Raw genomic sequence first — 25,360 nt, 5'->3', positions numbered from 1 at the left:
AATATAAACAATGTTTATATATGTGCCCATTATTAGGATTTTTTTTTTATTGATAATTTTGAAGGTTGAATGCTTAAAAACATGTCACTAAGCCTTATCTTTTGGTCTGTTTCATCCCTGAGTTTCCTCCTGTGTCCAATATCCCATTCTGATTTTAGCATGGTTGATTATATTTGTGGAAAAGTAACATTTCTTTTTCTTGACTTTTTTTTGTGTGTTTGTGTGACAGTTTAAGATAAATATGAGTTACAAGACTGATTGCCAAAGAGCTTGCAGCCCCTGCTGTTAGAAGTGATTTGAAAATTATATAAGGTATAGTGTATTCCTTTATCTAAGCTAGTCATGAAATTACTGAAAATTGCTAATGCCTAATAGGCTTCTGTGGATTTCCTGGCAGTTAGCTACTGGGAACTACTAGAATTGTGATTTCTGAACTGGTTCTCACCTTGTTTTTGCAGTGTGCATATTATGTGAAGCAGCATGAAAAGGCTTGTGTGCATGCTAGATCTTGAGACTCCTGTCTTTTTCTTCTCTTCTACCTTTTTAAAGGTAGGGCGTTTTGACTTTTTTTTGTTTGTTTGTTTTCAAAACTTATAACCACCTTGATAAGAACCCACAGATATTTGTTAGTGGCTTTGAGAATACTTGAAATACTTCTCTACATCCAGCATACTACATACACTATAACCCTGATGTATTAAATGCAAACACGGAATTAAAGAAATACTTCCAACACCCCAGACTGAATTTTTACAGTTGTTTCATGATATTATGGCCTCATGGTATCACTCAAAGACAAATTCTTCACTTAAACTGCATGACAATGATATCTGAATCTGAGTCTTTATTATAACAAAAGTTTCATTTTCAACTTTTCTTGCCTGTGATTTTAGAATTTCCCTTTTTACTGTTATGTAGAAACAGGAGGGGCTGCACAGAGAAGACAGGAGTAATATTTTGAGGTGGCTGGAGGGATTTTAACCGCTAGAAAAGAAAAATGTACACATTTAAACATTCAAGAGCTTACAGGTAATTGATTTTTGTGCTAAGTGATCAAACCTGCTTAGTTTAACTACTGACGTCATCACACATTCAGTTGCATTCTATCTTTTCCTTAAGGTTAGATATTTGCAGGTCATTTGGTGGAACTGTGCATCTTGGACTGGATTGATGAGGCCCATGCTGTGATGGTCAAATAATTGTCCATAACACTTGTTGAAAACCTTCTAGTTAATTAAATGACATGTTTATTTTTACTATAAGTGGACACATATTTTTATTTTTTCCTTGTTAATCATCCCACATTTATCAGCCCTGTTTGACTCCATCATCTTGCGATTTCCTACTTTCGTGAGGAAAATTTAAATGATTTTCTCAGAAATGGGGATTAGTACCAACATTATTGTCAGTTGCACAGCTGATGCTTTTTTCCCAAGCATATTAAATTGACCTGATTAGTTTTTGCATTCAACTCCCTTAAACACAGAAAACTGTATTCCAGTAGAAGCCAATCATGTTAATTACATCTGAAGAGTCTGCATATTCAAAAGCCATTGCTTGTTTTATGGATAGCAAAAATAAACACCATATCTTTTTAATAATTTCAAGTGGGTCACTTTCAGGACTGTATATGTTTTAAATAAATTATCATATTGTTAAGGGCCACGGGCAAAATCTTTTTATTAGTAATGTGTCAAATTGGGGTTTGTTTTGTTTTATAAGGACCACAATATTTGTTTTTGAAATCACTACCAACCAAGCACCTTAAAGATATGATAGTATATCTCATCTGGTTTCTGGGAATTCTACATACTGTGGGTAGGTAAGAAGTCATTTTTGCATGAAATGCTGTAATTAGCAATTTGAGATTCCAAAACTGCTCAGAAAGCAAACCACAATGAGGGATATAAGGGATATGACTGAATAATATGGGATATAGCTGTAAGAGGGTAGGATTAGACTCGACATTATTATTAGAATAACTCAATATTATTATCGTTATTCTTCCCTGTGAGGGTGGTAAGGCCCTGGCACAGGGTGCCCAGAGAAGCTGTGGCTGCCCCATTCCCTGGAAATGTTCAAGGCCAGGTTGGATGGGGCTTGGAGCACCCTGGGACAGTGGAAGGTGGAAGGTGTTCCAGCCCATGGCAGGGGGTGAAATGAGATGAGTTTTGAGATCCCTTCCAACCTAAAGCATTCTGGGAGTCTGTGACCGGATGAATACTAACAGAAGAAAAGAACTCTACAAAGAGAATGGAGCCTGTTTTTCTGCTTGTGCCTCTGGCATAAAAAACGTTGATGTCTAGCATTTGTTCTGTTGTAGCCAAAGGAGAGATATGGTTTCTGTGCTTTCAAAGAAATTGAAGAGTGGGGGGGAAACCCTCCTTATTTCATGTTCACTTCCATCTCACTTGAGATGCGCATTTTCAGAATGAGCAGACAACAAAATACAAGATAAATTATCTTAACATTATTCTTTCATGGTTTTGGTTATGTGCTTTGGAGGAAGGGTGAGGTGGATTTTCAGACTAGTTTTTTGCAATTGTTCCTCAGATATTTGAAGGATATTGTTAAGAAAGGACGTGGGACTTAATATCTTTCTCTGAATTGTCATAGGGAAGTGGTTTTCCTCCTAGAGACAGATAGGCACACAGACATTCACACAGATATTTTAAAAAATAAATATATACTTTTAAAATTAAAATGTATTTTTCATGGACACAAAATAATTTTTACAAAAGATGTTCTTGTCAAAATAGTTGGGTAATTTTGGCCTCCTCTTTCTCCTGCACAGTGCATTTGATCTTTGAGATATACAACTCTATCTACATTTCACAGCAAGCTGCAAGTGAGGAGGAGAAAAAAAAATTCAAATTCTATTTACATTCTAGTAAAAGATGGGTTTGAAATTTGGATTAGACTTGAGGTATCTTGCACTCTGTTTTTATGATCCGACCTGCTGTTGTCCAGGCTACATATGTTTTAATAGGATAAGTTTTAAATTTGGCTCCTTGAGAGTTGCTTCTGTGTATTCTTTTTCTGCATGGTCCTGCATGTGCCATTGCAAATTGTCATTTGTGCACTTTATGATATTGTACAAAGCTTCTTCCAGGATCATCTGGGCATTGAAATTCTTCACAGAGATTTCCAAGGATTTTCAGTTTAGCATAAAAAAAATATTTTAAGTGGTTAGTTTTAACTCTTGAATCTGTGAATTGGCAATTGATCTTACAGTACATTTTTGTGTTGTTATCTTGATTTAAAAAGAGGTCTTTATATTGAAACCTCCTTGATTTTGTAATATACTATAATATGTACAATATGCTTCAGAATTATAGTTAATAGCCTCAGTAAATCCTGAGTGCTCACAGCCTCATTTGCCTCTGGTAATACATAGTGATCTGTTGTGTGTGTGTACTTAGTCTGTTTTAACTGAGAGGAGATGTAGAATAGGACTGATAGGCAAATTAATGCTTCCAGCCTCTTCTGAACATACAAGGATTGTAAGTAAAAAAGGCAAGGTATAAACGAATAATTTTAACTTTATTCCATTTTAATTAAGAGTCAAGGAAGAACATTGTTCCATTTTTAAGGATTCAGTTCTGCAGCAGAATCACATAAAGCCTATTTACCTCCTTTTTTGCTTAACATCTGAAAACGAGTATTATCAATATTGAAATATTCATTTACAAAGTATAAAACATGCAGTCCATTTTGCTAGGTATTTAATGGAAGCATACTTTTTAAGTTCCAAAACCTGTTATTTTGAAAACCTTCAGTGGCAAATGTTACCATATATCCCTGTGGAGGGAGCTGTTATAATCAATTATTAGTGTGGCTAATAGTCTTTTCATTGATCAGAATGTAAACACTTCACCTACACACTGCCTTGGGACACAGTCAAAGGTCTATTGAAATGTCACTTAAAAGAAGTGACTTTGGAGACTTCAGGCACCTTTGGATAATCCTGGTTTTCTTATGAGAAAGTGTAGGAGCAACATGGTAAGCAATAGACCCTAGCATAGGTTTACAAATCCATGTATTTTTCTGCTTAGTTCTCATTTTCTGAAAAAAAATATTGTATTTGTGGAATTTTTTGCAAACAAAAATGAAGCTCAATTAGAGATTTGAACGATGGCTCTATATGTAAAAAGCAAATTTTGGTGGCCTACAATACGGGAAATGAGATACAAAATCATTTCCAGAGTTTAATTGTTTGAAAATGTTTGTTTGATTTACACAGGTTACAAAAGAGTAATCTCAAATATTCATCCTAAAAAATAACTTCTGATCTTAGATTCTGATTACTTTGGGTTTGGGTACACATATCTTCTAGTTTGTTTTAGGAAAGCTGAAAATCAGCCTGATGAAAATGACATTGCAATGTTCATAAAATAAACAGTTCAGATGTGAAGCCAGGAAGAGTTATGTAAAAATGAGTAGAATAAACAATTCTTTTTTTTTTTTTTTTTAATTATGGTTCAATTAGAGTCAAAAAAGGTGATTTCTGATTTCTTACATTTGCTCTTGAGAGTTACTGTTTTCCTCCATGGGGCTTATTACTGTATCCCGCAGCTGTAGGGAGTAGAGGAGAGAAGATCCAGCAGGGAGGAACTGTGCAGCTAGATTGATTTATTTAATTATTTTACAAACTCTTTATAGACTTTTTTCTTCATAGTCTAATTGGGCAAAGGATCAGCCACCTCTTGGGGTAGATTGGCTAGAAATCCTAAACATCCATTGTCAAAATATTTTTCTACTGTACCATAAACAAAGCTCTGCAAGGTCGCAGGTGTTCATAGTTTTTAGAACTCTGCTAATATCTTCTGTGAGAGAGAAAAGTCTCTCACGGGACTGGAAAGAAGCAAGAAAAATTCTTGCAAGCAGCAGTATTGTATCCACAGGGCATAAAACAAGGCCAAGGGGAAAGATAGGTCAAACCCATCAAGAGTACTTGTTTCGTTGCCATCTATTTAAACTGTTTTTAAAAAACATCAGTTACTTCAAGTGTAGACAGTGAACAATCATATTTATTTCAGATTTTCTATGACATAAAATTTCAGATTTGTTGACTTTTGAAAATATTAAACAACATTTTGAATACAAGCACAAATAAATAGAAGTACCATGTCTTTATATCTGTGTTATAAGGAAAAACACAATCCAGGATATAAACTTGAATTTCTGAGAACCTCAGATAGTCTAATCAGTCAATATTTACACAAATGCACTGGACAACAATAAATATATTTTTCCAATAATTTTCCAATGCCGATCTTTTTTCTTTGTTGACAGGTGTCAGAAAAGCGCTGAAAAAAAGAGAGCTCACTGCATGGCATTGCCTTTTCATTTGTCGTTGAGAGGCAGAACAGTACTGTTCTGAAAGAAAAGATTCTGAAATATTTTTGTTTTGAATTTTAAAGGACTGATAACACAGGTAGGGCTTAATATCTTTTGTGACAAGCAGAAATCATAGGTGTAAGAGCAGTGTTCACTTCAGCATCTTGTAGGTTGTAGAACAACAGATACACTTGCAAAATATTTGAGTATCAAAGGTGCATGTGCCTCATATCACTTACATATGTACTTAATGACACCTCAAGTGGTATGACAAGAAGTATTTATCTGTAGATAAGTTTAATTTTCTCTGTAGTATTTTTTCTGTAGAAAATACTAAGGATTTTGTAAGGATAGAAACAATAAGATAAACACAGCTTATAAGAGGCTGTTGTAAATTGTGGGACAGATTGAAGTTTTTCTGTGACTCCTAGCTTTACCATCTTAATTGACTTTTCTCAGTTCTCTCTATGAAATCTCAAAAAATATGACAGTATTGTTCCTATTAATTTCTTATGTTTCACATAATGACAAAAACATTTTGCTTTATGTAAATCAATATTGAATTATAGTTGAGAATTACGTAGAAACAACTGAAGGTAGCTGTCCTACAGATCAGGTAATTTTACTTGGAACATTACTTACCATATAAAAGGAAAATTATTCGGTGACGATTTGTTAGTATAGAACAGATTGTTATTCATACAGAAAGGGATATTACATGCAGAGGAAGAACAACATTTGAACACATTGATCGGCTTGTTAGTGATACTTTCCCTGTGCTTTTCTATGAAATGCTCTTGCAATCCATTATTAATAGTGTCAATTTGTGTTATTTTGTGTGATAGTCAGATCTGCATCTGCTGTCCACAAAGGGTTAAAATTAAATAGATGTTAAACAAATAAACAAGGAAAAAACCTAAACCAAACAACAGCAAAAAATCATGTTAATTTGAAAGCCAGGGTAATGACCAAAAATTGCCAGATGAAGCCAAAGCCAAATCAGTTCAAGTACTGTGTTCAATTCTTACTCCATTTCCTGATGCCCTCTTCACAAAATATCTTGTTTGTTGATCTTTGTACTCCCAATAACTCTTCCTGAGCCCTGCACTGTATGTTTGCCATCACTCTCTAGACTATCCGACCCAGTGTTGTTCAGTAGGTGTCTGCAAAAAGGGTTGTGTGAATACAATTAAGTAAGTCTGACTTGACAGTTTCATCTTGTAAGTTTTTTTATTGCATCGAGAGTGTTTACATAACTGCTAAAAGGAGGCTTTTTCTATGTACCTGTTTACACTTTTTACTTCTAAAACTCTCGAAGCTGTCAGCCCTTGGAGGGTGCTTATATAGCACTTGTGAACACTTGATTGATGAGGAGAAAAACCCTGTTAGTGAATCATGGGGAAAACATTCCATAACGAACTGGTCTTTTAATGAGGGTCACCACTGCCTTTGCAGTGGCTGGAAGGAAAGGGATGGAGGAGAGAGATCCTGTTGTGTTGCAAAACTGTTTGAGAGATACAATAGTGGGGGAACAGCTCAGCCACCGGTCTTTGTGTGCAAATTTCCCACCAGAGCTAAGCAACTTCTATTTTTTTTTTCCTTTTTTTCAAACTATTTAAGTGGGTTTGGAGTCCAGCAATGGCCTAACAAGCACTTCTTCATGAATGAAAGGTTTGTCTCTAGCAGTGAGGCAAGGCTCTGAACAATGTCAACAGCAATTACTGCCAGCTGTGACAACTCGAACAGCTCCTGAGAACAGGAGGTGCTGAGCAGGCAGAGCAGAGTGTAGGGCTGCCAGGAAAGTGCTGGGGGTAGTCTTGGCCTACCTTACAGCAAACTTGTCATCCCTGCACCCAAGATTTTAACCGAAGCTAAGCCTCTCTTGGGAAGGATTGTCTAAAGACGCTCATGCAATCAGGGAGTTTTCTAGCAGGTGTGACACTCATTGGTGTGAGGGAGCTTGTAGGAGCCTGTATGACAAGAAGAGGTGATGTTTGTTAGGGAGAGGTATGGGCACAATTATCCCAGAAGTGATGAAGATAATTCACTTAAATTTAAAAGGATGCATCCCTGAAAGTTATAGCAATCCCTTTTATGAATCCCTGATCTTTCTTAATTTGTAGGTCCATTTGAATGGAACTTAATTGGGACCTAATTATATTTTTCTCTATATTTTTCCTTCGCTTTGCTTTCATTAGGGACTCATTTCTTGTCATAGGCTTTATCTTTGGAAAACTGAACTCTATAGCACTGAGGTGAATTTTTCACTTGATAAATACATAAAACCAAACATCAAACGCACAAATTTCTGTGTTCCGGGAAAGCATGCAGCAGCAGTAATCTTGCAGCTCCTATGTAGCCTTCTGCCCTGAGAACACCAGTGCTGCTAGTTTGGCAGACCATGTTCTAAGTAAAAGTTGTTCTCAATCAATATTCTGTAGGAAACAGATGTGTTCTATAGCATAATCAGCATGAAACTGTGATATGAATTGAAATTGGTGACGGCATGGTCAGTGCTCAGTAGCCAACATATACTCCACTTGCACATACAGTTCACAGTATATGGAATTTGTGATTATTTATTTAAACCATAGTAAGTTTGCCTATGTAACAGTACCACCAGGTTTCTTGCTCATATTCAGTCCCATTTCATTCTGTAAATGCCCTGAGAGTTCTTGCCAGGATAAAGAACAATTCTATGATGCAGTTCTGCACTGTGTCAGTCTACTCTCAGAGAAAACATAAATTGCTTCTTTTTCACTCACATTTATGAATGCAGCTTCTGACTTGGGTTGATTCCTCTCAGTTTAAAGCCCTGGAAGTACCATTTGAAACCTGACAAGTTGTACAATGAACTGCCTGATCATCAGCTTGATGTAGGCATTGAGAAGTTTCTTTGGGGGCGTTTTCACAAGCCGATCAATGTGAGAAATGCAACTCTCTAAATTAATGTAGTGCTTTGTCTGTATAAGGCTTTGAAATTTCTCCAGTTAATGGTTATAACACCCTCAGAGTGTCAGTCAGGAGGTTTTCACCCAAGGTGACCATTTTATTGGTTTATTTTAGTTCGGGTTTTGTAACAGATTTTTGTAGTAATAGGTCACTTGGTTTGATTATCATTTAATAAGATGGAAGTTCAGGTTTTTATTTAAAAATAGGGAAAAATGTAGCAGTATGTTCTCAGAGGAGTAGCAGATCTATTTGCTGATATGTGTTTTGTAATTATTAAAAAGATTATTCAGGCTTCCAGATATATTTTTTTCCTCTCAACTCTTCACTTATGGATGAATGTGTTTTGAGAAGCCTAGCTGTAGCCCAATTTCTACTTTCAGAAAAGCAGCACTGAGTGTCAGTGCCTACTCTTTCTTTTTAAAAAGTACTCTGCAGGTATGTCCTCGTGATCATGCCAAACAATTCTGAAGCTTGCCTATTCCGTCAAGTAGAGTGTTTAGTGTGCACACACTAAGTCAATACTCATGGTAGGCAGTTTTTCCTACTAGCAACTACTTCTCTTCCATGTTAAGGCGTACAATGCTGTACTGTGCTGAACTCAGCTGGTCACCAATGTTCTGGCTGAGAAGAAAGAAACTTTTTTTCACAGTTATGATACACTGTCCACTTTGCTTGTCACAAATTGCAAATCATTTAGGAGACTTTTTGTTTTCTGGCTTTGTATGAAACCTGTTTTTTTCTATTTGTTGTTCTGTACTCTATGTTATTGTTTATGCTGTGCTGTGTAATACATTGTCTCAAGCATTACAGAGAAGCAAGAGAGCACACGGTGCCTTCAGTTGCGCCCTGTGGGGTCTGAGGGCAGAAGTCTCCTTGTTCCCCTGGCCACCCTCAGGCAATTTAAATGGTAGAGGAATGTGAGATAACAATTAGCTTTCTGTTCCTCCTCACATGCCTAATCTCATCAGTGTACCCATGGAAAGGAAATTCTAGAAGGAAAAAAAATAATTTTTTACTTGTTTTGAATAGGTAGATGAGGAACAAGTTTTCAGTACATGAAAAATTTTAGGTGCAAGGACTGAAAAAAATACACAAAACTGGGAAAACCTCTGAAAGCAGAATCAAAATTAAGTAATTTAATCAGTGGATGCATAGGATGAGGAAAGAACTGATGTAATATTTTATGAAGTTTAGCTACAAGACTGTTTTTCATATGAACAGAAAAAGATTGGAGCATTTTGCTCAAATGTGAGAGCCTAGAATTTTTGTCTGTCTACCTTGTTGCAGTGTAGAAGGGCTTTTGTCTTGGGCATTAACACAGTATTTCTGGAGCGGCAGAATACACCCCCTGAAGCACAAACTTTAACAGAGTTAGGACTTTCACATTTGGACAATAGACAAGTTTGAGTGCTTCTTGGAATTTTCTAGAGTTTTAAAGTTTTTAGTATAGACAAAGTGAATCACTCAGAATAATCATTACCCTGAATTATTTGATTTTTGTAAATAAATTCTTCTTACAAAATGCTTAGTATTTTGTAGAATTGAAAATAAAATGCCCACATGTATCTGATGCCTTCAATGAAGTTGCTAGGATATCATATATATGTAAAACACATTGTTCCCACTAAAATGAAAGCGTATATTTTTTTTCTTTCCCTTTTATGTGCACTTTATGCTTATTCCATTTAATAGGTAAAATATCTGAGGTGAGAAAATGTTGTAATTATTTTGTTACCACAATGAGTCAGTAACATTAGATGTGGAACTGGAATCTTTGTTCATATCTGGTAGCTTTTTACTGTCAGTTCAGCAGAAGCTAGAAAATTCATTTTACTTCAACACCATAACTAGTTTGGGGGCAGCTTTACACGTATGGCAGCTATATGCATACACACAGGAAAGCTTGTGGCTATTGGTGAGAGTGTATGGTACTCATGGTACATAAATCCCTGTGTCAGGATGTGCTCTTTTTATGGACCAATTTGTAGATAATCTAGCAGGTAAAAAATTTAATTTAAATGCTCTCCAGCATGGACATTAATGTGGAAAAAATGCAAGAATGTCGAAACAGACAAATATCAGGTCCATGTGCTGTAAGACTCTATTCTCCAATTTCTTATTCCTAGTTTCTTGGAAGACATGGTGAGGGCTTTTTTGTGACCCACTTTCATCTGGAGGTGTGTTGCCCTTCAGGGTATCACTTCAAGACATAAATTGTGTCCTTGTGTCCCTTGCACTGCTACCTGGTACAGACAAAACAAGAGGATTAGTCAACTAAAAAGGTTAGGAAACTCAAACATAGAAAAGAACTGCACTGTCTCTTTAATAATGCAATCTTTACCTGCTTACCAGTATAATGTGGGTGAAAGAAAGCAACCCCCTGATGAAATATTTACTTCCTTGGGAGAGCAGAGTGTAGATTACAAAGTAAGAAAATTGCCAGGTGATACAGTATCTAAGGCAATGACATCAACAAGAGTAAAATTTTGACTTGGAGTCATAGTGCTGCAGATAGTCATGTAGTGACTGTGGCCTGAACAAAATATGTGCCTTTGCAAATCCAGCAAAAAGGCTTTTTTACTTGAGATCATGGGAAGAATTTGCTGAAAAGCTCAGAAATCATCAGTCCAAGTTACTGGTTTCACTGCCTGCCAGTGGCCATAATTACAGTGAATAGTTCAGAGCAAATAATTTATCTGAGAAATTTCTTTTTCACCTCATGAAAAATCCATGAGTAGTTCACATGCTCTTTGCATTTATTTGTTGTTAATATTTATTTATTTGTTCTTGTGTGGCTTTCTTTGGCTGTATAAGTCACATGGTATGGCTTTTTTTGGGTTGGGGGGGGTTTCATTTGCATCCTTTGATCCTGGTTGTACATTTCTACATGGATAAATACTGAGCAACTAGAGGTCTGTGTGTTGAACAGTTGTATCACTTGCTGAATATATTTCTTAGATGGTATCTCTGCATGTATGCTTTTGTCTTCTTGAACCTTTGCTGCTGTCTCTGGTCTCCTCGTGGTTCATAGTGTATTCACTAAACTTTCCATAGTTTCCATTTGAATGCTCTGTGCTGCGTCTGTGTATTTTAGTTACTGAAGTTCTGCCCTGGTTCTGAGGAGCTCTGTCCCTTTTTGTTTGTTTTGCTGTTGTACAATAACCTTTGTGAAAAGACGTGATAGGGGGATTAAATACTTGTAACTTCTGCAAAGAAAGGCATGTAACTGGTTCATGCTTTGTTACACTGCTATATTCTTTACTGACATCTTTCACAGTTTCTACCTTGAAAGCTGTGTTGTTGTATTACTGATCTTCAGAACATTTAAGGATTCCAAGTTACTAATCAAGTCCATACTTCGGCTGTTGATTTAAAAATGAATGAAAAAATAAATAAATATTATTTTTCTCTTTGGACATAGGAAAAAGTAGATATTTATGGAACTCTTTCTTAACTTGTATTTTTTCAGGAAATTTACCTAAAGAATAAGTCTGAAGAAGGTAGTGCCTTTTCAAACAGCCTTACAAAGGAAAAAAATACTTCTCTTTAGTACATGCTTAAAATGATTGTATCTATTTTAACAAGCCTTTATTCTAATAAATATACTCAGGAATGATCTAGTCTAAAATGTTCTTCATCATAAGCACATTTCACTTTTGCTGTAATTGCACCTTATCATTAGAAGGACATAGTAGGCGTTATGGAATGCATCTGTGTTCACAGAGTTTAATATACTTTCTCTTTTACCAGACATGAAGAAATTAATATATTTTCAGTAACCCTGACTTGTGCTAATAGTTTTTATTTTGGTTTTACAGTTTGTGTGGAATCAACAGAAGGCTACTCTGAATGTCCTACAGGTACTCCAAATTCTTTTTGACAGCTCCTCCAGGAAGGCAGGTCTAGTCTAGCATGTAATTAATGCTGGTGATTCCACTCTGATCTTTTCACTCCTTTAATGTGCATCTTTGACTGAGAAGGAGATAATAGACAATCATGTAAGGAAATCCTTGATTATGGTTTGATTGAGCTTGTGTGAGCTCTAGAGAGCTAGTGTTGTCATGGTTTCCAAGCCATTTAACGTATGACATTTTTACATAACCTAGATGTTAGATAGCCATCCAAAAAATTGTAATTTGGATTATGTCTAATCCCTCTTTGAATGTCAGATCAGGTTTACTTTCATAGACAATCAGTAACCAGGTCTCATATTAGAAGCTATAAAAAACATACTGTCTTCCACCAAGCTTGCAAAACAGAGAACTTGTCTGAAAAAAAGCTCTGTCATTCAACACAAGAAGCAGATTTGCAGTTTTTAGCAATGCATATTGGTAAAAAATGCCAAATCCTCTCAGCTTGCAGTCACCATATCTATAATGAATTGCAATAAAAAAAAAAAAAGAAAAAAAAGATCCTATTACTCTGGAATCGGTAGTGTCCCAAAAATGCACAACCTCAGTAACTCAGCCCTGGCTGAACTTTAAACAAAACATAGAATCAAAGTTTAATTTAGGCGGGAAGAGATGTCTGAAGGTTAGCTGTCCAACCCACTGCTCTGAGATGGTCCAAAGTAGATTGGGCTGCTGTCCTTGAATTTCCCTTATGGAGGAGCTGAGGAGATAATAAAATACATTATAAAACCTACTTAATACTAGATTCCTTTCTACATGACATGCACATGATGCTTGTTGCTCTATAATTTGTGTATTTTGAGAAACTGCATTCATGTGTTGCAGTTTACGTGGACAGATGTGATTTGAATTCTCTCAGCTGATGCTTTGGGACACTTGGGGGTAGTATATATGATCACCAAAATATGTCACAGCTCTGCATGAAGACTCTGGTGCCTTTCTATATATGTAAGTGAAAGTCGAGGAAAGGGGAGGGCACTATGGAACTGGCATTTTTACTAAAGGGGGAAAAACCCTACATCCCTACAAAGAAGTACTTAGGTTTTTATATTCCTGATGTCTGATTTCTCTAAGTGGACTTAAAATTTTTAATTTTATTTACCAGCAAGGAAACAGCTATTTAAGTATGGTAAGTTTGCTCATTCTCATGATCCTAATATGACATCTTACATTGAAATGAGTCTTTGGTCAAATGTTATTTATTTTGTGACAGCATGGTATACGCCTAAACATTCCAGGTCTTGCCAGTATATGGAGAGAAGTAGCTGTTTCACTGCCTAAAGAACTGTCATACTAATGCGTTTTGTTTTATTTTTACAGACATACATATATTTTCAGAGTATAGAAAAGACTGGGTAAAGGATAAAATGTAAGTAGATAATATTTTATAGTTTACTTGCAACACAGTAATTTTAATTGTATTGCTGGCAATGCCACTGTCTACTTTTTCATAATGCTGCCTTTCCACAGGTCATACATTGAATGTTTAAAGGGGTACTATATCAGACAAATATTTGTTTTTCCCTTTTCTTCATTTAACATCTTCTGGAATCTTTATCTGTACAGCTCCATCTAAACAGAGATCACAAGTACCAGAGAAGCCTCTCTTTCCTGCTATCTTAATTCTTTGCCCTGTGTGAAGCAACTTTCTGCTGCTATGCGAGAGAGTGTTTCCCCAATTACTTGTAGTTTTCCTGAGCTTTAGGTAGCACCTTGCTCTTGGTATTGTCCCTCTTTTTCTTTGGAAAAACTCAGAAGTCTCTTTCTCTGAATTTTAAGAACCTTAAACCATATATTGGGGCATTTTCAATGTCCAGCTTTTGTGTATTGGTAAACACAGATATCAGTGTAGTTCTAGTAATAGTGTTTTTCCAATGGTGATTTTTTCAGAGCCAGCAGAGGGAGCACAATAAAAAAAGTATTTGTACAGATATGTCTACTTGTCTGCAGTCCAAGAATTTAAAAGATTTCTTCAAGTATGTCAATGTTGCAAGTCCATTTTACTGGTAAGTGAAGTGTGTGGTGAGGTGGGGGAGCATAAATACAGAAAGTAGAAAGACAGGGACAAGGCTAGTTTTCAAAACAAGAAATGTTCCATATTTTCTGTAGCTGCCATTGAGAATACAGGAATAAATGACAATATTTTGTGCTGGAATACTAGATAATCTAATGCAGCTGCTCAAGTAATTTAGTAGCCTGTAGAATCCTTGTTTAAGCATGACAGAAATGCAGTATTTACTGACTTTAAAAAAGTCTTACTAATTTGATCATTTGATCATTAATACTGATTTAATCAGTAGGTTCAAGGAAAATCTGGGAGATAGGTTGTACATCCTTTTTTAGGAGGAGGTCTTTCAGTTATACATGCACATAGATCATAGTGAACACTTCAAGTCTGATTGTTGCTTAATGATTATAGACACAACTGTAGCAATATTCTAATGGATCAGTTCCTTTGGTTTCAAAACTGTTCTCAAAGTAGTAGTCATTTCCCAACTTTTTGTTTTGCATTTGAGTGACTCATTAACTGGGTACTACTGTAATGCATAGGGATAACAGGAATGAGAAAATCCTAAAGCAACGGAATTGGTCTTCATCCATTTCAGTGTTTTAATCCTTTATCCTGTAAGCTTCTTTTATGTGTCCTGTTGCAGTCCCCAACAATGAGGTTATTGCCATAGCTGATAGAACTGTTCATAGTTTTCACGTTACGTAGCATTCAGCAACTGAGCACACACCTTTCTGTGACTAACAAGCACTCTCAATCCTGCAGGGAATCAAAATGGTTTGCAAGTGGTTATACCTTCTCCCACTCTTCAGATTTTAAATTTGATATATCCATTGGAGGCAGCGCCACAAAATATCATTGTCAGCTGAGCAATGGGAGAAGTGCTATACATGATGAAGACTCTGGTTATGAGTACATCATTTAGACTTGGTTTGATTACTTAGGCTTCCCTGGTAAAGTCAGTGTTGTGGAACTTAAAAGGCAGTCCATTACTTAGATTTTTCTCTTTTCATCTAAATCCAAGATTTACTTGAGTTAACTGAAGCTCTGCAGCTATAACGGCTTGAGTTGACCAAATCTCATTAGTGGGTTGGCTCAGGAGTTTGAAATTCAGCATCACTGCTACTACCTTCTAGAACAGGCCCACTGCCATTCTCTAAGTGCACTCTAAAGCCTTCAGTTGTGATTAATGGTCAATGTGTTGATTGCTTTAATCCAGCATGTCAGTTATGTGCCACTGTAGCAGCTTCTTTCTACTGTCAGGCTTGTTGGGATCTGTGTGCCTGAGATGTAGCCTGAGGCATTCGGCTTTTTAGTTGTGAAGACAGGATTTGCAAATTAAATGGAAGAATGCTAATCACTTAATGTCCTTGTTTGCTCCTTTTTAAACTTTGTAGACTAGACAGTTAATCAATTATTTGAAATGATGATTCCTGCAATGCTCGCATATGAACACCAGCAGGCTAAGAAAAGTCAGTGGGCAATCTTGTAATAAGATTTTGAAGTGTTCAATTATTTCATTTCTTACACAATCTTGGCAATACACTGGCAGTCTGTGTGTGGACAGTTATTCCAATTTACTCAAGAGTCATCAGTAATATATTTGTGGTTTTGTGTAACTGTAAGATGTACAGTTTATTCTGGGACACACTTGAAATTCTGATGTATACTTGAAATTGCTGGGAAGTATCTTAGTAACTCTCTGATTTTTCTAAGGTGCATATTAATCATGGGTGACACTTACAGGTTCTGGTAAAAGCAATCAGAAAAATCCAAAGAAATTAGTCCTGTGTGAACTTCTGAAAATTATCCAGGCCTTCTGGGTTAAAGCAGAGTTGATGATGGGATTTTTCAGTCACTGTCTCCACAAAGAGACAGTGAAGCAAATGTTGTAGCCCAGAGAGATCAAGTGGCTGGAAAAAAAATTACAAGATCAGAAGAGTGTATTGAGGCTTTTCTTTCCCCGGTTGTTCATGGTGGGGTTTTTTCCACTTCTTCTAGGGAGCCACCACGTACCTATGCAAGGTTAGTGAGTACCACGTCCTTCCATCTTCAGTGTGATTATGGTACTAGACTGAAAATTATTGTTATGTGAAGGTATTATAGACACTATAACAAGAATGTTATAGTGTATTTCTTGTACACCCAGTCCACATTTCACTCTTTTTGTACAAGCCTGTCTTGAACAAAGACACCAAATTCGTATCACTTGTCCTTTGCTGAAAGAATTACCATGAAAGAAAACAACACCATGAGTCTCATAGTTAAATGCATATTCCCTTATCAGGTATCCTGTTAAGAAAACCATCAGTGATTACACACAAGCTAGGTGCATCAGGGATTGAGGGGGACAGAGTGGCAGATGTGGGCTGCTCTGAGTCCTGTCAGGAAGGAATGATTAATGAACACTACTTCAGCTGAGGCTAACCTTTGGAGAGCCGAGCAGGACATCTGCAGAACTGTCAGAGCTTGACAAGGACAGAGCTGAACAACCAATTATTCCACCATCACTAAGGTGGGCTGTCAGTTTAATCCCAGACATTCACTTAGGCAAGGACAGGGAAATTTCTCCTTTACATAGCAGCACTCTGTTGTGACCTTAACTATTTCTGTACTGCTGAGGGGAGCCATGGGGTAGCACCACATATACAGGAACCCCTGGAATGAGAAGGGGTAGAGTAGTCAGAAACCTTGTGTTAAGTGCCACTGTGCCAAGAATTATAGTGGTTCTCTACTCAACTGTAATGACATATGGGAATTCCTGTGATTTTAGAAAATGATGAATACAAAACTGAGTATTCTGCAGACACCCCAGTACTAGTCACTGATGTTGTCAAAGTTTTGTTGTGACAAGAAAAACTGGTAATTGCCAACACATTCTGACTTAACCATGCTGAGCTGTGTTTGTCTTCCACAAGAAGGCTGAGGATGGTTGTCAACAGCTAGTGGTGTTCTAAAGACTATGAAGAGCTTTTCAGTTGGCTGAGTGGGAGCCAGAGTCAACCCAGACTGGGACATCTGGTGCAGGTTTAGCTGCAGACATGCACCTACACAAAAGGTACCAGTCCAGTTTTTGTTTTACACTAAAAGCATCTGTTTCATTTTGTCACACAGTACAGGAAACTGCCACAGATACTCTCAGTGCTACCAGTTTTTCCCAAGAGGGTGGGAAAAAATGCAGCTTGGGTACATCTCTGGAGGAAGCTACAGCATAGCCTTGTCTTGTTGATTTCTTTCCTAAGCTCTTTATGTGCTCAATGAACGCAGAAAATATAATTGCCACTGCACCTCTCTCTCTAGATTCTCCCCGTAAAGCATGATTTTTGCCATGTTTAATTAGGACATTCAGTTTGTAATTGCTTTTATCTGGGAAATGCGCTATTGCCACAAAAAGAGGACATGAAAAGTCTTGAAAATTTTGAAGTAGGATTTTGCAGTTAAAAAAATAAATCTTACTGTCTTATGGTTAATTTTCTGATTATGTTGGAGAAATTTTTATAGAAAAAACAGAGATGATAAATCCCATCTCTTTTACACCTGTCTAAATATATTTTCAAATATGTTTCTGTTATGCAGAAATTTTGCTCATGAACTCCCAGTTGAGGTTTAGGCATTATAGCAATGTTCTACATAGCAGAGAGCTTATACGAATGAATACTTTCAGATATCTGAAAATATTTTTTCATGGAATTATATTTGCAAATTGCTTCCAGTACATGCCAGCTATAAAAAGATGGTATACCTATCATCGTACCAGAAATCAGTTTTTAAACAGCACAAAATGTTTGGATTTCTGATCAGGGCAGCTCTGCTCCACCAAAAGTGGAGAAAATCTTCTCAAAAATTCTGCTAAAACTGTAATACAGAGACTATTACTTTAACCATGCAAATGTTTCTTGACATGATGAATTCTATCAGTATCTGAATTTTCGTGTGTCTTTAGCAGTTACAGTAGTGCAGTCCTGCTCCTGTTTGGGAAACACAGGAAGTAGTGACAGCAATCAAAAGAATGGAAACTGGTGTGCATATACCAAGAACTTGCAAAAATTCATAACATATCATCTGTATTGCATAAGAATGTTCTTTGAGACATGGAGATATGCAAAATTTGTTCTTCAATTTCAAATGGTGTCAGCGCTCTTTTAGAAGGTGGAATTTAGTCTGGTGTGTCAGGGAGGCTGCAAGGGGAACAGGCTTGAATATTGATTATTTGATGCTGAATTGCAACCCAGAAATGTTGAAACAGCATGTATGCAGAACAGTGTTTTCAAAGCTGAGGTTAAGGCCAAAGTGATTGCTCTTCCTGCTTAGGAAAGTATTAAATCTGAAATTCCAACATTAACTTCTTCTGCCCTGCAAGACTCATCTTGGAGATTGAATCTATTGGTTATCTTTTATGTTAGTTGAGGGGTTTAAGGGTTTTGTTTGTTTGCATTCTCTTCACTTATCTTCCTTCAGCACTTTCCATCTGGATTTGCAGGACACATGGTATTTATCATGGTCCAGACTGAGTTTTTATTGCAATAGAAAAAAATAGCAGAAAATAACAGGTAAAACTTTTGTTTTAATTAAATTTCCTAAAATTAGTTGTACATTGATAGCAATTGTGAAATATTATTCATTTTAACCAAAGTTAGTTGTCTGAGGACATGAAAGATGGACACATGGTACTTTGGTCTACTCTCCCTATCTTACAGGCTCTCTTTTCGTGATCTTTGCATTAAAGAACAATGGATAAGCTTCTTGCTACTGGGGAAAGTTGACTTAGAAATTCCTAAATTAATTAAGAAAAGCAAATCTATTGACTACTCCATAGCTGGAGATGGTTGCTTGCTTGCCTTCATTTTTTTGACAGAAGACGATTAATATAGAAGGTAATTCCTGCAGTCTTGTTAATAAATATTCACAGAGACATCCTACAGAGAGATCAGGTAGCTTTGAAATGTGAGCCTGAACCATGGGGAAAGCCAAAAAGACCCAGTAGAAGTAATCAATTTAAACTAAAAAATGTTATGAAATTTGTTTCTTAACATCTAAATCTCTAATAAAGATAAGGGGTATTTTCCTTCACCACAGATTTGAGAAGCAGGCAGAGGAGATTGTCTTGAAAAATACAAAACTCTGCATATCTAAATAAAGGCAATATAAAATTGTGTACCATAATCAGGCATATATTAATGAAGTCAGCTACTTCAGATAGGTCCCCAGTCCAGAAAAGACCATTCCCTTGGTTCTTTCTGTATAGCATGGTTCTTCCAGACAAGGCAATGCTACAGTTCAGACAGCTTCAATCACAAATTTAGGTAAAATTTTTCATGGTTTATCATTTTTGTTAAATTCTTGGAATGATTTTTTTGGTGTGCCCTCTAATTGAGTCCACACTCACAATTGTTCTCTGCCAGCAAAACCAACTCTTGCTAGACGGTGTTAGACTTCCCATTCAGAAGCTGCTTCTGAACACAGGTTCAACTCTGACATTGCTCAAAGCTTTATGGAATTATGCTTTCTCCTGTTGGTCATTTATATTGATTACAGGGTTGCTACAGGGCTTGTACATTCCCTGTTTATAAAGTTGCATTATTGCTTAACAATATATAGATGAAGTATCCATAAATGAAACAAAATAGTTACTGAATTAAATGACACCAATTAGCCCTAAATTTTCACAGCTAGAAGGTTTAACTAAGTATGTAATGCATCGCTGAATGACTTAACAGAACAACATAACTCTATTCTTTTTGCCATAAATTGTAACCTGGGATGTTTTTTGCAATGGTATTGCCTTATCTTCATAAATTCTACAGTCATACAGAATTTAACTAGTATTGTAACAGGAGTTCCCATGAGTAAAAAAAGAAAACAACAAAAAAACCCCAAGTGCTGTCAATGGTAATTTAAATAAGAAAAGGCACTATAAGTGGTTCTTCTTTCATTAGTAATAGAAAATAATCAGCTTTGAGCTGCTTTGGAGGTTTTACATTTTTTGCTGTGGTCTGTTATGTTTTACAATTGTAAGGAAGGTAGTTTTGATTCGATCACATTATCTGGTGTGAGGGTTCTGCAGGAAGGCAGAGGTACATAAGTCAAATGTCAGCCTGCCTGGGTATGGAGACTGCAGAGGATCAAGAGTGTAAATTCAGATCCTCCAAGTAAGTCTCAAGTGTTGGCAAAGGTTGTGCTACAAGTCTGAAGTGTGCTGCTAAATATGGGTCTCCTTGAAGCTAGGAGCAAATGAATGTTCTAAAGTGTGGCTGCTTTAGAGTGTTCCCTGTAACCAAATGCCTCCAAAGGCAGACATGTGTCTTGGTTTGAAAGACAGGTGTCTGCTAAGGAAGGCAGGAGCCTCCCTTGGAATGGAAAATGTATGTCCCTTCCCTCCAAATTTTTATAATTTTGAAAGTAAGGGGCTTTCAGGCAAAGATATGAGAAACAGGAATATCAGTTCTTTACTAATATGTATATACCAAGGCAAACAAACAACAATAACAATGGCAGCAACAACAAACAGAACCACAAACCCAGTGACAGCCTTTTCGGCCGCAGGCACCCTTCCCCTTGGTGCAGTTCCAGTCACAGCCGGCAGGGGCGCTGGCGGCCCCTGGTGAGCAGGGCGGGTGCGATGGTTCCCCCGCGGCCGCAGGGGGCACTCCGGAGCGAGCGCTGGGAGCACGCGACAATGGCGGCCTGGGATGCTGGGAAGGGATGGAAGAAAGGCTTCACAAACACTCTGGGCAGCCAATCCCAGTGCCCCAGCAGGACTCTAGAGAACAGCAGGCTGGAACAGCAGGAATGAACGCAAAATCCCGGGTGGTAGATGAGATGTATCAAACTCCAGAGCTGCAGCGGGAACCCCGGGATGTCTGGGCAGGCAGGGGATGCAGAGCTACAGTGTAGTGAAGGCTCGGAGCAGTGGCAAAAGAACGGTTGGGGCGGGGCAGTGGCAGCTGGGCTCCCAGCATGGCTGGGAAAGGCGGGTTCGGGATCCTGTGGTTTTTCCCCTGAGGCAGCCCAGCAGATGGTAAAAAAAGTCCCTCTTCTAGTGAGGTAGGGTATTAAATAGGGTCCCAATGCAACAGCCGCTCCCTCAAGCAGGGCTCCACTCACATTAGAAGAAAGGCAGCAGAACACAGAACCCCGCAGTGGTGAGGAATTCTCCCCACAGCCACCGCAGCTTCTCTCCCTTCCAAATGCTGAGAGAACAAGAGGCAGCTAGGGGCTGCCCAACCCCAATTTCCCAGTCCAAGTCTCACTGTATCTCTGCCCTCCAAGAAACCCCCAGGTAAAAGAGAGAGCAGCCAGCTGCACTCCTCTCCTGAGCTGTGACAACTTCTTTTGTCTCTCTTAAGTAACCAGTCATTATTATCTCCTAGCAACATGTATGGGGGAAAACTCCTAAAGAGAAAAAAACAAAACAAAAGGCCAACTCTTAAAACCCCAACAACATGCTAGTTGAAATTAGTCTATATTCCACCTAAGTTTCATTAAAAACAAAGGTGTAATGAAAATTAAGAAATAATATCAGTAGCAAGCATTTTCGGGATTGATATCTTCCTATTCTTCAGTATGATGCATGGATGTTGATTTTGTCATTTGTCCAACTTTTTTTCTAAGTGTCAGAGATGGCTTCCCCTTTGACAATCAAGGCCATATGTGCCATAAGGAGCTGGTCACCTCAAGGTCATAAAGTTCCTGGGGCATCTTTCTGCTAGGCATGACCAGTACAAGGTTAAGCCAACAAAACAGATCTTCAGCAGGATTTAGGTGCTCACTATAGGGGCATTTTTCTGCTGTTAAGGAGAAACAATGCTCACATTCTTCTGAATGCACATCTGTGCAAGGTTACTTTTAGAAATATGGAAGCATTATGGTCCCCCATCTGTGATTCAGCTAATTAATTTAGCTAGTTAAATAACTTTTAGCTCTTGAGTTGTATATTGAGAGATCTTCAGAAGACGTTTTCAGTCTTCTTGTATTTTTCCCCCCCTTCACTGTAAGTGTTCTGAATATTTTTGTCCTACTAGTAGTGAGTCAAGAGCTAGGAGAAGGCAGAGAGACACTCTTGCTAAGGGTGCACAGCAGCAGGATGAGAGATAATGGTCACAGTTTGGAACATGGAGCATTCCACTTAGATACAGCAAAATATTTTTATTAATATTTTTTTTCCTAACCCTGTCAGTAAGTTTTCATCCTTGGAGATGTTCCCAAAATTTGACTAGACAGACCTAAGCAAGCTGATCTGATTATACCTGCTTTGAGCTGAGATGGGGTGTACATGACCTCCAGAGGTCCCTTCCATTCCAGGCTAACTCAGTTTATAATTCTGTGATTCATTGAAAGCACAGAGATATGGTCTGATGTGTAACATGGATACAAGCGGCTCTTGAGGTGAAGTGTTAATTTCTTTACTGTATATTGTCCAAAAGAGACAAAAATAGAGAGAGTTGCAGGAATTTAAGGGTATAAGATGCATGTGGGATCATCAAACTGGATTGGAGATAATTTTTCTCTTTTTAAAAAAGCCACAAAAGTTATGTAAGTAAGAAAGATTAATAGAAGTCATCACAATCCTGAGGAGGTATCCAAGAAATATGCAAGTAAATCCTGGAGCAGCAGTTTCCATACTTTCCTGCATGGGCCATAATGGAGGGTGCAGAAGGAAACATGGGTTATATTTTATATTACTGGACACAGAGGGAGGGAGAGATGATGCCTAAGAGGACCCATTTGAAGTGCTGTCCGTGGATCCAGTGCTCTTGCTGGATCAGCAGTAGTTAAAAACCTCCTTTTGTTTCCACTGAAAGTGGAAGCAGCTCCGGAAAGTGAACCACCTAAAGCCAGATAAATTAAAAGAAGGAAAGCATTTGGAATACTTCAACAAAAAATGAGTGGGCAGCAATTTAGAAAAAATTAATTCATTTTATGTGCTCAACATATTTGCAGTGATATTTAATTACTGTTACAGGAGCTTGGAAAATCTGAAGGTAAGTACGCTTAAGTTTCCAGTAAGTGAACACTTTTATTTATGTTGAAAAGGGTTATCCTGCTTTTCTCTTGATTGTGCTGGCAGAAGGAAGGTGACATAAACAAGGGGGCTGCCTCCTTCCATCACAGCAAAGACTTTATTTTCTCAGAGCCTTAGTTGTCGGCTTCTTAATTTTTGTGTCAGAATAAATTTCATTCCACTTGATTTAGGTCATGACTACAGAAAAATTTTGAATAGAGTAATGTGAGAGAAATCTGGTACTCCAAGTTTAGGCAGCCTGTCTGAAGGTATTGCAGTGGGCCCAACACAATTCATAAGGGGACTTTTTAACCTGGGTGAATGAAAAAATCAAATCTGGCTGAAGACACCAAGATCCTTTTGTATTTTCTTAGTAATTTATTAACACATAATAGAATTTACTCTTGTAACTAGAATAATTGCACTTGGGAACCAAAATGTTGTTTGGACTCTAGTTTTTCCAAGCACAGAACCTAGAATTAATCATTGGAATAGAGAGATTATTTTCTTTCTGTAGGTTAAGACTAAGAAGAGACAAAGGGACATATTTGTTGGTTGGCCTCTGGACCTCATACAAAATATAGGAAGAATAGTGATGAATCTCCAAAGCCTGCTGACACAGTAAAGTGCTTGGTATTCTATGAAAAAACCATCATGTATTCCCTAAATAGTTCATTTTGTTTTCTAAAGTTCTGAAAAACTCACTTTATTGAAATGCATGTTGTTGCATCGATTTTTCTAAAATACATCTTGTTATCTTTTCTTTGGTAATTGGTGACTGGTAATGACTTTGGCAATTTAACGTGTTCTTGCAGACTCTTTTCCCATTCCCCTAGATAACTGAAGTCAAGAGAGAGGGCCTGTCTGTCAATCTCTGATGCCTGTCAACTTGGTTGATTGACAGGTTTTTGTCCCACAGTAGAGACCATTTCTGCAGCCCCCGTTCTGTTATTTTTTTCTTTCTTAATACTTGTGGGGGAGGGTGTTTGCCTTATAATCTGTGTTTAAAATCCAACTTGGAATGAGGCCAGCTCCTAAGAAATTATCACAAAGTCTTCTTAGCTTTGCGTCAAGAAAATTCTCTGGAGAGTTTAATAAGCTGTGATTCCACCTTTCAAAACTACCTTTGCTCAAAAACTAAGCTTCATTGTTCCTCCAGAATCCCCTTCAAAATCCAACAAAGAGAGTGTGAGGTCTGCCTAATATGTTTTGATATAAGAAAAGTAATTTGTTTGTGCTTTACTTTATTTGGGAAGTTCTTCCTTGTGGAAAAACCGTCATAGAAATTTTTGTGTGTAAGAAACATAGATAAAATATGTGAGCCTGGGAGCAGAGAAGGGGAGGGATATTTGCTCTATGAGGAATAACTCTGAAACAAAAAACAAAGAAAACTTCTAAAAGGAAAGTCATGTCATTGTTCATCCACCAAATCATGCATTCTTACAAGCATTCTAGTCACCTTAGCATTAATTCACTTAACTGTGAATTAGCCTTGTGCATTAGAATTGAGTTGTACTTAAAATTTAAGACTTTTTTTGGTGGAAGAAAAGAGTGTGAGAACTGGTTTATCTATTAAAAAATTATGTTAGATTTTGTGAAAAAAAAAGGTCTAATTTTATTCAAAAGCTAAAATTATTTTAATTTTAAAAATGAAAAACAATTCAATGTGAGTATAAAATCAGTTGTTGCTACCGTGATTTGTGGAAATCAGTAAAGCTTCTGTGTCAGTTATCTGGCTGTAGAATCAACAATACTGAAGTCATTCCACTTGGTGTAATTTGAATAGGACAAAAGGAAACCAGGGTTGAAGAATTGCCATATTGAAATCTGAAGTACCTCAGAGGAAATACACTTACAAAGAAATAACCATATAATGGCAATGTTATTCTGATTAATCACAATATTAAATGCACATGTTGACTCTTACAGATATTCTCCTGGTCCTGGTACTCATGCAACCAGGCTTGGAACAGTGTGCTGAGCAAATGCCAGTGTGTGTTTTGGGATTGTTAGCTTATTTCACATTCACTGTTTAGAGGTTATAGACATAAAAGAGGCCAATGCAAGACTTGAATGCTTTTTGTGGGGAGAGGGCACTTTGGTTTGTTGATGGTTCTTTTTTTCCTTTTTCACTCAAAAGGATGTGTT

The sequence above is a fragment of the Corvus kubaryi genome, unplaced genomic scaffold, assembly GCF_017639235.1.
Source record: "Corvus kubaryi isolate FWS band 111438036 unplaced genomic scaffold, C.kubaryi_AGA036_p1.0 split3-37304, whole genome shotgun sequence".
NCBI lineage: Eukaryota > Metazoa > Chordata > Aves > Passeriformes > Corvidae > Corvus > Corvus kubaryi.
The sequence above is the reverse complement of the archived record's forward strand: the minus strand, read 5'-3'. Positions refer to the sequence as shown.